Genomic DNA, 11,833 nt, shown 5'->3' on the forward strand with positions numbered 1-11,833 from the left:
GTGCATCCCCATCAATAATGACTGGCAGCACTTCTGATTTCGGTGGGAAGAAATCAGGGATTTAATTAAGGCATCTTACCTCCCAAGAATACTCACCATTTCTGAGCAGGGACTCACCGGGGCAGGCAGAGGGTGTTAAAGAGAAGCTCCATTTATTTCTCTGAAGCTGGCAGCTCACATCACAGGGGATGTCACAACTCGCCCTCAGCACCGGCTTTCCAGGGCTTTTGCTTCATTGTACAGCCCCCTACATGTAGGGAATTAACACTTATTGTTTCAGTAATTGAGCTATAATGACGGGTACATTCTAGTCTATCAATATTTGACTGAAAACCTGCCTTGCTCACAGCACCACTGTGGAGTGTTGAGTTGACAGAGGAATGCCATGAGGTCTCAAATGCTGTGCAGACCCAGGGCTCTGTGACACAGGCTAATAATTGTTTCTACAACTTACTGTGCTTAACAGTGCAAGAACCTGGGAGCTCTGGTGGTCAACTCATTTCACAATAGAAAAATTAACTGAAATTTTAATCCAATTCAAGCCAAACCATTGGCACTGGAAGCCTAATGTGCTGTTTCTCAAATACACGATATTGTCTGAAATGAGAGTCTGTGATGGGAGGCATAACTTCCTTTGGCAACTGTTGTTTCCTCTGGTCTTTTCTAACCTCAGTGCTTCTTCTCTCCTTTTTGTGCCAAGATCTTTTTTATTTTTTCTTTTGCATCTGCACAATCCACATTTTTTAAACTGGGACCCTTAAAGCCTGCTTGGGTCAATGTACACTTAAGCATTTGGAAATACTCCCTGGACTGTTGTTTCTGCACAGGTACCCCAATATGGTAACAAATTCTGCAGTGTAATAAAAGCACTATGACCAATTCAGTGCAGTTAGATGTGGGGAAGGATTTTCTACCCGTGAAAGGAGTTTAATAGATGAAAGTGTAAGGCAAGCAGATGCTCAGCAGGCTACACTGTACAGTTTCACCAGCTGGCTGCATCCTGCCTATCCCAGGTCCCTCCTGAGCAGATACTGCCAGTTGTACAGTGGTTTTCCTGATGTGGACAAAATACAGCAAGGAATTTTAAAATTGTCCTCACAGAAAAGATGGGTTTGTGGTCAAAGCCATGAACAAAGGCTCTTGGGGCCGAGGTTTGGTTCCAGGCTTCCTGTAGGACTCTACTTAGAGAAAACTCACTTAGAGAAAGGCTTTCTATTTTCAGTGCTGCAATCCTTTGCCACAGTGCTGAGTGAAGGAATTCACTGCCTGCTGTGCATGAGGTCCAGCTGTCCATGCAGCGAACTGGCAGATCTGGAACCATCAGAAACCAGGTGAGGAGGGAGCAACTGAGACAACCACAATGTAAATATGGGGAAAAAATGGACCTTGTCAAAGCCAGGTGCAGGTTTTGGCTTTCAAGATACTGTCTGTGCTCAGGATCCCTGTCTGATAACTCCACCCTGCAGCAATGCACAGCCATGCGACTTGGAAAGAGCAGCCAAAGTCTGGGGCATAAAGTGCTCTCTTGGAGGTCAGAGGTGCTTCTTCAGCCTTTGTCCTGTCCAGCTCAGAGCAATATTTGGCAACAACTTGGTCAAAGCTTCCCTTTGTCTCTCCTCTGGAAGCTGTTTTTATTTAGCCCCTTGACTGCAGTTTCCAGAGGAACACTTGGGGACATGAAGGAGCTGAGTTTAAATCCTCTCACCAAGCCAGGCAAGAGATTTGGGCAGAGTTTTCCCCACTCAGAGTGAGAGATGTGAGATGGAGACACAAACACCTCCTTTTCCTCCTCTGCTCTGCTCACACACTCCAAGCACAGCTTTCTTGTGAGGCTGTGGTGACCAGGGCAGCAGTGTCATCACACTGGGAGCAGGACAGTGGCTGCTCAACTTGTGACCAACAAAGGCTTTTAACCCACATCTCTGGAGCCAGTAGGACACTCCCATATGCCAATCAGCTCATAACACCTCAGACCTACCAGGCTAGTTTTACTTTCTTCTCTGCTCTGCTTCCCTTTTGAAGGCATTATAAACACAAGTGAAACGTTTTGAGGACAGAGAAGGGAAGCCAGATGAGCAGCCAGCAGTAGCAGTGTGAATGGGGCGACAGTCTTTGCATAAGTTATAACCCAGAGCAGAGGGAATATGCTTTTCTCAGAAGGAGTGGTTTCAATTTCATGCAGATTTCTGACTCCTACAGCTAGTTTTGATCCACAGGAACATTCAGAAAGAGGCTGCTTTTTCCTTCTTTTGATCCTTTTCATCTCTCCTGTGAAGCCCTTTGTTATTTTACAGCCTGGACCACAAGTTTCTCACACAGAGCAAGAAAGCATCCAAAATAAATTGAAAGATGAAACTAAATGGGCTGCACTTGTAATGAAAATGTAAAGGTGACTAAGCTGTTTTACCTGATCCAATAAAAAGGTTTCAAATTCTGACTGGGTTTTTTTCCCCTGTTTTGACATTAAAACACACTTTCTTTCCAATTATACAGTTTCTTAAGTGTTTCTGCCTAACATTTCCCCAACTTGGATCTAGCTAAAAGACAAAGGGCTTGAGGTTTTATTTGTTTGTTTGTTTGTTTTCCCAGCAACACATTAGAAAAGGCAGTGCAAGCTTTAATGACTATGTCTGTTTTAACATGCCTTTTGGAGGACTGTAGGCATTTATGGGGGAACGAGGTAATTAACATACTACATGGGCATGCAAAGACAAGTTGGAAGCAGCAGTCTTTATTCTCTTGATATGGCAACACAATTGTTAAAACAATGCCTTCTTACATCTTTTTTTTCTCCTCTCTCTATTCACAGACCACTCAAGTTGCTTGTTTAAGCCAAAGCTTTAAGAGCTTGCCAGATTTTCAAGACCAGTGATTTCTCTCAAACACACAGTTCCCTCTTACTTACTTGAAGTAGCAAAATAAAAATCAATATCTCAATCCCTTTAAGGAAATGCTGAACTCAAGAGCTCCCATGTTCTCACTTCAGTTTTAAAATAAATTACTTCTATAGTAATCCTATTTCTTCCAGACTTTCCAGATTTTCCACCAATTAATCTAGAACCTTCATAGTTCTTCACATGAATCTCACCTTCATGGAGGAGGTGAGAGGTGGGTTTAGCTGATCCAGCCCACTGTGAGAGGTGTCAGGTACCCCTGAAGAATCTGAGATGCACAAGAAGATGGAGGAAAGATCCAGCTCCTGCCTTGCAGAAATCCAGGTGGGTAGGTGAGGGGGGATGCCTAAACCTGTGTTTCTAAATCACAGGGTCAAGGAGCCAATCGTTCCTGTAGGCAGAAATAAGCACTTAGCCAGCTTGATAACAACAGAGCTGAGACACAGATTACAGTTCCTTTAATTTTCTTCCAGTTAATTAAATGATCAATTGCAGGGCTGGCTTTCAGCCACAGCAGTGCCAGCTGAAAGGAGCTCTCCAGCTTCTGAGAGGATAATCAATAGGCATCATTCTCTGCAGCGATAAGGGGTTTTATTTTAAAGACAAATATTAAAATGCAGAGGCAACATATTGCTGTTATTCACAGCAGACTGAGATCTTCTCCTGCTTCCAAAAAAATTCCTAGTGAAGGGGAGAGTGGCACAAGTAGTTACAGCTTTAGCTTGCATTGTGTTTTCACTTCTCTGCTTACCATAGACTTCCTGCACGACCACAGACAAAACACTCAGGCCCAGATATGCAAAGGTATCCAGGCAGCTGAGATAAAAATCAGTTGGACCTAGATACATAAATAGTCTGTGGATGTGGTCCTTTGGAAGAGAGACTGAGTTCTCCACTTGGGAAAGGTGTAATAGGTACTTTCCAGCAGAACAACTCCTGTCACAAAAAGCCAAGGCCAAGAAAGAGCTGAGGATGGGCAGTGACTGAACAGCTCTAGGTATTTGGCCACAAAGCAGCATCTGAGCTTTCTGCCTGGTGCCTTCTCCTTAGTGCTACCCACCTTAGCCAGCAGAAGAGACTAGCATCCCTTTTGATGACTTTTCAGGTATTTCTTTGTTCAAATTCCTCATTCCTTTAGCAGGAGATGCTGTGGAGAGCAGGAGGGGTGAAGTGCAGGGCAGTGAAACAAGGACCACCAGTGCTGGGTTGTCAGAGCACTTTAGCAGTTTTACAGAAATAGTAATATAATGAAAGCATAGAATGGGCTGGGGACATTCCTATATTGTTAATGAAGACTTTGGCATGGTTCTGGTAGGAACTAACAAGCCCAGCATTTCAGAGCCCAGGAAACCCCCTGGGTTTATAAGATGTCAACACAGGATGGAAGGAGTTTGCCAAGGAACTGAGTAAGCAAAATTCAGAACCATAATGACAAAGTTGGTGCATCAAACCTCACTTTGCTATCTGAGATCATGCACTAAATAATGAAATGTTCATCAGTAAGAGGCAACTCATGAGCGTGGGAAACAAAGATCTTGTAGGAACTTGATCTAGATAAAAATGACCACAGACCTCACCATTTTCAGAACCAAATGAAAATTTGTTTATGCTGACTGCTTTTGCTCAGGGCAAACCTTTAGTACATATAGGTATTCATGCATACAACAGAGAAAGACACAAAAGCTAATCAATTTTTGGTTTTCCTGTCGTCTAAGAAAGGAGAAGAAAGTTCGTTCAGTGATGTAATTTTCATTTTCAGTTGAGAAGCCCTTGGTTCATCATGAACAAAGCATGTCATCAAAAAACTGGACAGCAAGGTCAAAAAACAGTTAAATTTCATCACCATTTCATGGCTTTCTTTTAAAAAATGCAAGAGGATTGTAGCAACAGCATCTCTAGTAGTCATTTATTTTACTGGAGCTGTTACGCAAAAGTGAGAGAAGGCAGCACTGCTGCAATCTCCCCCAGGTAAAAGCCAGCGTAGGTCTGAGTACAGCAGCTCGTGGATTATTGATAGAACCAGCAGCTGAACAACTTCTCCCAAAGCAGCAGAAAAGAAGTCTAATTGCAGGAGTAGAGAGTGGGTTTCTGAGAGGGAAGAATCCACTCTGGTGTAACAGGAACACTTTTGAAAGGTTTTTGATTGATATAAGCTTGAAAATGAACAAACAAAAATCAATCCCTTAGGGAATCACCTCAGAGACATCTGAGGCTCCTCTGTAGCCAGCCTGGCTGCCTGAGCAGTGCCCCTTATGTGGCATCTTGGAGTGACCTTTCTTCCCCACAGGTCTGTGCAGAGCAGGGGGCAGAGCCCGTGTGAGGAATCCCCAGTGCCCTGGGCTGCAGGAAAGGCAGGGACAGGCAGCCTGCTCTGACTCTGTGGCTTCTCAGTGGAAAATCAGAGATGGGAGAAAACAGCCACAATAATAAAACCCAACAAAACCCACACCTTTTCCCCTCAGAGTAGGCTTGGCTCAACCCAAAGGTTACTGTCAGCCCACTGATTCTAGATCACGTAGACAAGTCAGCTTCTCAGGGACTGGCAGTTTCCAAATTCACAGACCTGTGAGGTAGCCACAATTTTCCTAACAGAGATTTTTTATGAATAAAAGAGCCTCATATGTTTTTACCCCATCAAGAAAAGACAAGTAGCTTGCATCATACAACTTTTATTGTTTTTCCCTGCTGAGCAAACTCATGGTAAGAAATGGCTGAAAGTGACCTAAATGAGCAAAAATTACCCAGGAGCAATGTTTATTTTGCAGAACAGAATTCTGTTCAGGAGCCCTCATTAATGTGAAAAGTTTCCACATGACCTCAGAGTTTCTGTGAGCGTCCTGCAGCCTCTGCTGCATGTGATGGTAAAGAAATTGCTGCTGCAGCCCCGTGGAGAGAGAAATGAGGTTCTGTCAATCACATCTGAGACATCACGACTGGTTTATTTTTTAAAATAAATTATAAAACCGCACATCTCAGCACAAGAACATTAATGGTGCAGATGGATAATCACCTGAGAAGTGCTGCTAAGCAGAGGCAGCTGCTGGTCCCAGGGCTGTGGTGCCAGACACATCCTGAGGTTGGATGTGGCCACCTTCAAAGTGCTGAATAACAGTGAAATCAGGCCAAGCTCTTGCTGGCTTATAGGAAGGGTATGAGGAAAAAAATAATTTCCTGGAGTTAGCCAACATATCAGACCAGAGAAAGTCCATCATCTCATTGATTAGCATCTCTTCTTCTGTTGGTCCTCTCTAATCTCTCCTGTCTGGGCAACTCCTCCTAAACACCTCATTGCTAAATAGCAATTAAAGCATAAGTACATTAGCAAACTGGCTTGCAAGCCACGCAGTGCTGCCAACCCTCTTCATGGCAGTGGGGCTCTGCCTCATCTCTGGCCACTTTCCCCTGTCAGGAGTATTGATCCATCCCTCTGGAACAACACCAGAGTTCATGTCCCTCTATAACACCATTGTGACCTTTAGGAGATGACTGCAGCTTCTGCAGGGCAGGAGGAGTTGGATGGGGCTGGGTTCAGCTCATTGTCTGTCCCCTCCTGCCAGGCAGCTCCTGCACCAGCAACTGCTCTCTTCTCCACTTGGCCAGGCCACAAGCTGTCCTGTTTCTTTCCAGATGCTGGAAAATGTTCATGGCCAGTCATACATGCGATGACATTTTGCAAATCTTCAGTCAGTTTTCTCTGCAGCACTACATTGTTCCCACAGAGCTGCAGGACAGGGAAACCCAGGGCTTTCCCCTTCAATATTCAGCTTATCTCCAGGAATATGGGAACCAGCTATGGAAACCCATTCACCCTGCTGGATGTGCAGAGAAGTTGGGATGGGGTTTTGTGAAGTTGAGGTGAAAGGGATTTGATGGGAAATCGTTGTCTGGGGAGGGAAGCAAGTGTGACAACCCCTGCAAATGGGGACTCTGCCACTGCCAGACTGAGGGGAGGACAGGCAGCAGGAAGGCACTGACTCTGTATTTCCCCCATGCAAAAAATAATCCCTGTTTTCCTAAGTCATCTCTCTGATGTTTTGCTGTGGCAGGTCCTAAGCAGCAGTTTTCCAGGAATTAAACAGGACAGTGCTCCAAAGCACGTTGAGCTTGACTCAGTTTGCCAATGCTGCTGAGCAAGGAGCTTCCAGGCAAGCTGTTTCCCCTCGGCTGCTCCATTCTTTCTGCATGTCAGCATGGGCAAGTTCACTTCCCCTGTGGTGAAACAGGGAGATAAAGAGTTATTTTAGAGTCCTGGAGACTTCTTGAGAGCAGTGTTAGGGCCTTCTTATTTGTTTCATGTCATTTTGGTGGAGAAGCAAATAGCCATGGGTAGGAAGAGAAGGTTTTCCCAGGACATCCTTGGAAGTCCCTGAGCTCCTGAAGCACACAGGGGATGAGTAGAAGAATGGAAGTGGCCCTAAAGCACAGGGATGGTGAACACATGACTCATGAGGCATGGAGTGGTTTCAGCAGAGGGATGGTAATGCTCAAGCAGCAAGATGGGAGCCACCAGCACATTTCCTGTTAACCACACACCAGACTCGCTTGGCTTTCCAAGGAAAAGGCACCAGGGAGGGGAAACTGGGATCTGCTGAGTAGCCATGGCTTGGTCCATGCTAAAATCTTAGACATAGAAGAAAAGAGGGGCCTTGGTGCACTTAAGAGCAGGAAAGGAAAATAAATGAAAAATAGGGTGAGCTTTGGAGAGAGCCACAGCCTGGCAGAGGTGTGGGCAAAGCTGGGGCAGTGACCCACCAGCCCTGCACACAACTCCAGCCTGGGCTGGGGCTTTCCCAAGTGGAGTCTGCTTTTCCCCCTCTCCAGCAAAGGGAATTTCACTGGGGCAGTGATCCTGTGCACTGATGCTGTGGGGCAGTGCTGCCACAGGAGAGCCAGCACTGGGAGTTTCTTTAATAAACACTCTCTGCCAGCAGATTTTAATGGGAGCTTTGCCTCAGGAGGATGTGACGTGTGGTAACAGTCCGTCTGCAGAAACACTTGCCTGTCTGTGTGCAGAGAGAGGACAAACCAGGAGTTTTCTCCTCCTTCACACACACACACTCTGACAAAAATGTTGTGTTTTTAACTTAAAACTCATGTGCTTTTGAGGAGCATGTGCACAGATGCTGGGGGAGAGCTTTTCTCTGCATCACACACAGCAGGCTCTGCTGCCAGGCTGCCCCATAGCAGCTGCTCTCAGTGCCTCTCTTTAAACTGGTAGAATACAAGAATATATTTTATGCTTCCCAGTGCTTGGATTTACTCAAGCCCAGTACTTACAGAAAGCCACAGGATATTAAAATTAAAAAAAAAAAAAAAGCACTTGGAATAAAACTGTAGAAATGTACAGTGTTAATGGCAGCACTGATTTTTTAAGGAGTTAACATGTGGAAAATGGAGCTGACTGTATTTAGAGGATGAATGATATTTTGTGGCAAAATGCTTTTTTTCTGACAGGTGGGGAGGGAGTATCTGAGGCAGAGGGACTAAATGACATAAATGTGTCTTCCTGTGTATTTTGGAACATGATTTGTTTGTGTCCATTGACATGACAGCTTTTTTGGTAATTTCTTCCTTTCCCAGCAAAGAAGCCTTAATCTCCTTACTGGAAATTGTACTATTTATGCAGAAAATCCTGCCCCTGAATTGCTTGAGATCATGAGTTATGTAACCTAAACAGATGGAGCTGGAACTTTTTTTTTTTTTGAATGTCAATTCATGTTATAATCCCAAGAGGCTGCAATCATTTATCAGCTCACTTGCAGCATAGAAAAAAAATAGATTGAGGATTTTAAAAGGGCATTCAATATATGCTTAGATGGGAACACCTATGCCAGTGACAAGACTGTCACTAAATACCAATAGTAATAACACTTATTAGGATTTTCCTCGTTCTTATGAGCACAAGGACTCAGTGTGACTCACAGAATAGTATGGACATGATATGATGACCCTCACTCTGCCACAACATGTCTGTGGATGCATTTACCCATTGGATAGATGAGTTTATCTGCAGTGATGGTCTGAAGCCAGGTCTGGGAGTACCTGGGAGAGCAAACTGGTGAATGAGTGGGAAGGGAGAGGCAGAGGAGAGCTGGGTTGGAGCAGTGCAGGGCAGGGCAGACAGTGTGGAGAACCTGATTAATGCTGCCTGGTCCAGCTCCTGAGCACTACCAAGCCTTGTAATGATGAATCACCCATCCAGCTGATCACGTGGGTGCACTGTAGAAGCCAATATATCATACACAATACCTAGTTTTAAATTTCACATTTGCTTAATAGCCCTTTTGCTAACATGGTCAGGCAGATAAAATCCTAAAAGGCTCAATTGCCCTTGCAGAAACCTTATCCTTTTATTGTTACCAATGTGGCTGTTCTCATTTCATGGGACTTTAAGCCAAAGTGAATCAAGACCACAAGAAAAAGAGGATGAAAAGGGATGGGAGGGAATGGTAATAAGACAAGATTATTCCAAAAGATAATTAATATAAATGGATTAGCTAGGTGTCCTTAAAATTGGCAAGGGCTTTATCAGATGAATTTGGAGGAAGAAGAGGAAAAAAGAAAATATTAATTTGAACACAAATATAATTTTCTATCAAGGTGAAGTTTACAAGGGCTTAGGAAAAAAAAAAAAAGTTACTGCATTTAAATATTAATTTAGTCCAACTACATTACTTTTACTCAATTCTGTGAGAATTCCCAATGTGACACACTTGCATATTTGGGCCCAAACTGTAATCTAGGGCTCAAACCACGACAAGGAGCTTTGCTAGAGGAGAGCTTTCAGTGCAGCCACAGAAAGCTGAAGGAGAGCTCCTGGCATGGTGCAGAACTTTCTGCAAAAGCAAAAGCAAGGTGCAGAGAGGGCTGGTGCTGCTGCCAAGGCTGGGCTCAGGGGTCTGTGCCCTGAGCCTGACCCCTGGGATGTGTCCAGGTGTCACTGCACAGCCACTTCCTCTCAGCCAGGGGTGTCAGGAGGCTGGAAAGGGCTCTGGGCCAGGGAATGTGACAGAGACACCAAGATCTGCTCTGCCTCCAACACCCTCTGCTGCCTTTCCACGTGTCTGTGGGGGCATTTATCTCTTCTTGAGACTGTTGTGGTGCTTGCCCTCTGGGCTGTAATTCCCAAAAATTTGCCTCAGGATGATGGAAACAGCTCATGCTCCATCCAAGAACAAACCTTCCTTAGCTTTTGACCCCATCCTTCACTTTGCTAAAGCTCAAGCACTTCCTCTGGGGAAAGAAGAGCCAGAGAGCTGCTGGCAGCCAGGCACAAAACCATCAGCCCTTTTCAGGCCTCGCCACTGACAACAGATCTTACACCGAAAATATTTCTGAGCAGGACAGTAATAAAACAGTCAGCAGGGGTTAAATGTTTAAATTCAGATGTGCTTGCATTCTCTAAATTCCCCTGTCCACCTTAATTTAATTTTTTCCCCTTCTCATATTCATTTAAGACTGCAGAGAGAACAAAATATTTTAGTGAAGCATCAAATGATGGAGATTGCTAAAATATGGTCTGACAGTAGAAGGAATTACAACATTTCTAACATAAGTCCAAAATAGCCAGGGAAGTGCCATTGCTTATACACAATGCTAAGCAGCACCTTGATCTCCTTTCTTCTGGATTGGGGACTTTACCTACTTAGTACTACTAATGTGAGAAAAATTGTAATGGGTTTTTAATTCCTTCTGGATCTTGGCCAGTTAATTAATTTAGTTAGATGTTTTTCTATTAGCCAAAAAACTTCAAAGATCCCATTTTTCTTTTTTTTTTCTTTTTTTTTTCTTTTTTCCCACAAGGAAAGCAATGAGCTTCTGCTTGTAAATATATGTAAATGTTTACCTGAACAGGATTTTGCTCAGGCTTATGAAGCATGAGCTTTCTTTAGAATAGCTTTTCCCTGGATGATGTAATTTACTTGACTGGGTATTTTCTACCCTTGCACAACTGTGTTAGTCGATCTAAGCAGATTAACCTAAGCACCAACCTGGCACTCAACAGTTATTCAGTGCCCTGCAGAGAAGGATTGTTATTTTGGGGAGGCATAAGGATCCTTTCTTTGTGCTGGAGATGACTTTCAGATGGGTGTTAGTCTGTTTGTGTGTAAATAGGTCTGAAAGCCCCAAGGATGGATGGCAAGAGGAGCCAGATACTGTATTAGCAGTTATGTAACAGCAGCAGCTCTAAGAGGAGAAAAAAAAGGTTTTTTCCCTTTGTTACAATGACAGTTGAGAGCCAGATGATTTAAAGGGCATAAAGATGATTTTAAAGGGAGCATCCACAGCCCTGAATCTTCAGCCCCACAGAACTCTTGGTACCAGAGTCTGGGTTTGTGGAAGATGGGGAAAAAAGAGAGAGGGGAGAAAGAAGGAGGTTTATTTTTAGCAGAAATGACTCTCATACAGGGGAAAGGTGACAGACTAATGGCTTTCAGGAAATGTTTTGTTTCAACTGAAAGCACAGAATGTGGGAAGCAGATTCAAGCCATCTCCATAGCACCAAAATGCTTCAGCATCACCCGGTCAGTCGGCCCTTAAGGGCAAGATAATTATGGCTGTGCTGTCTGAATGAGGGAATTTTTGGTTCACTGATCAGAAATTTTCTTTGAATCAACCTGAAATGAAAATTTTGCTCCCTGTCTTTGTTAGGATTTTGGGGAGCTCAGCATTTCCCCACTTAAAATTGTTAATACAATACAGGCAGTGTTCAAGAAAACAGAATTTTTCATTAGGACTAGGGAGATTTAAGGCAAAAATGCAACATGGGCAATTTTGTTACTGTAGAAGTACTTCCAAAATTCAGCTCAGATACTTGGTCACCCCAAAAATGCAGGCTCCTGTGGTGAAATTTTTTCCTGGATTCCTAGTGAGCTATGAACTAAAACTCAATTTCTCAAGATTCCAGCCTATTAAAGACATACATTTGGCACATCCAA

This window comes from Erithacus rubecula (assembly GCF_903797595.1).
Source record: "Erithacus rubecula genome assembly, chromosome: 6".
Lineage (NCBI taxonomy): Eukaryota > Metazoa > Chordata > Aves > Passeriformes > Muscicapidae > Erithacus > Erithacus rubecula.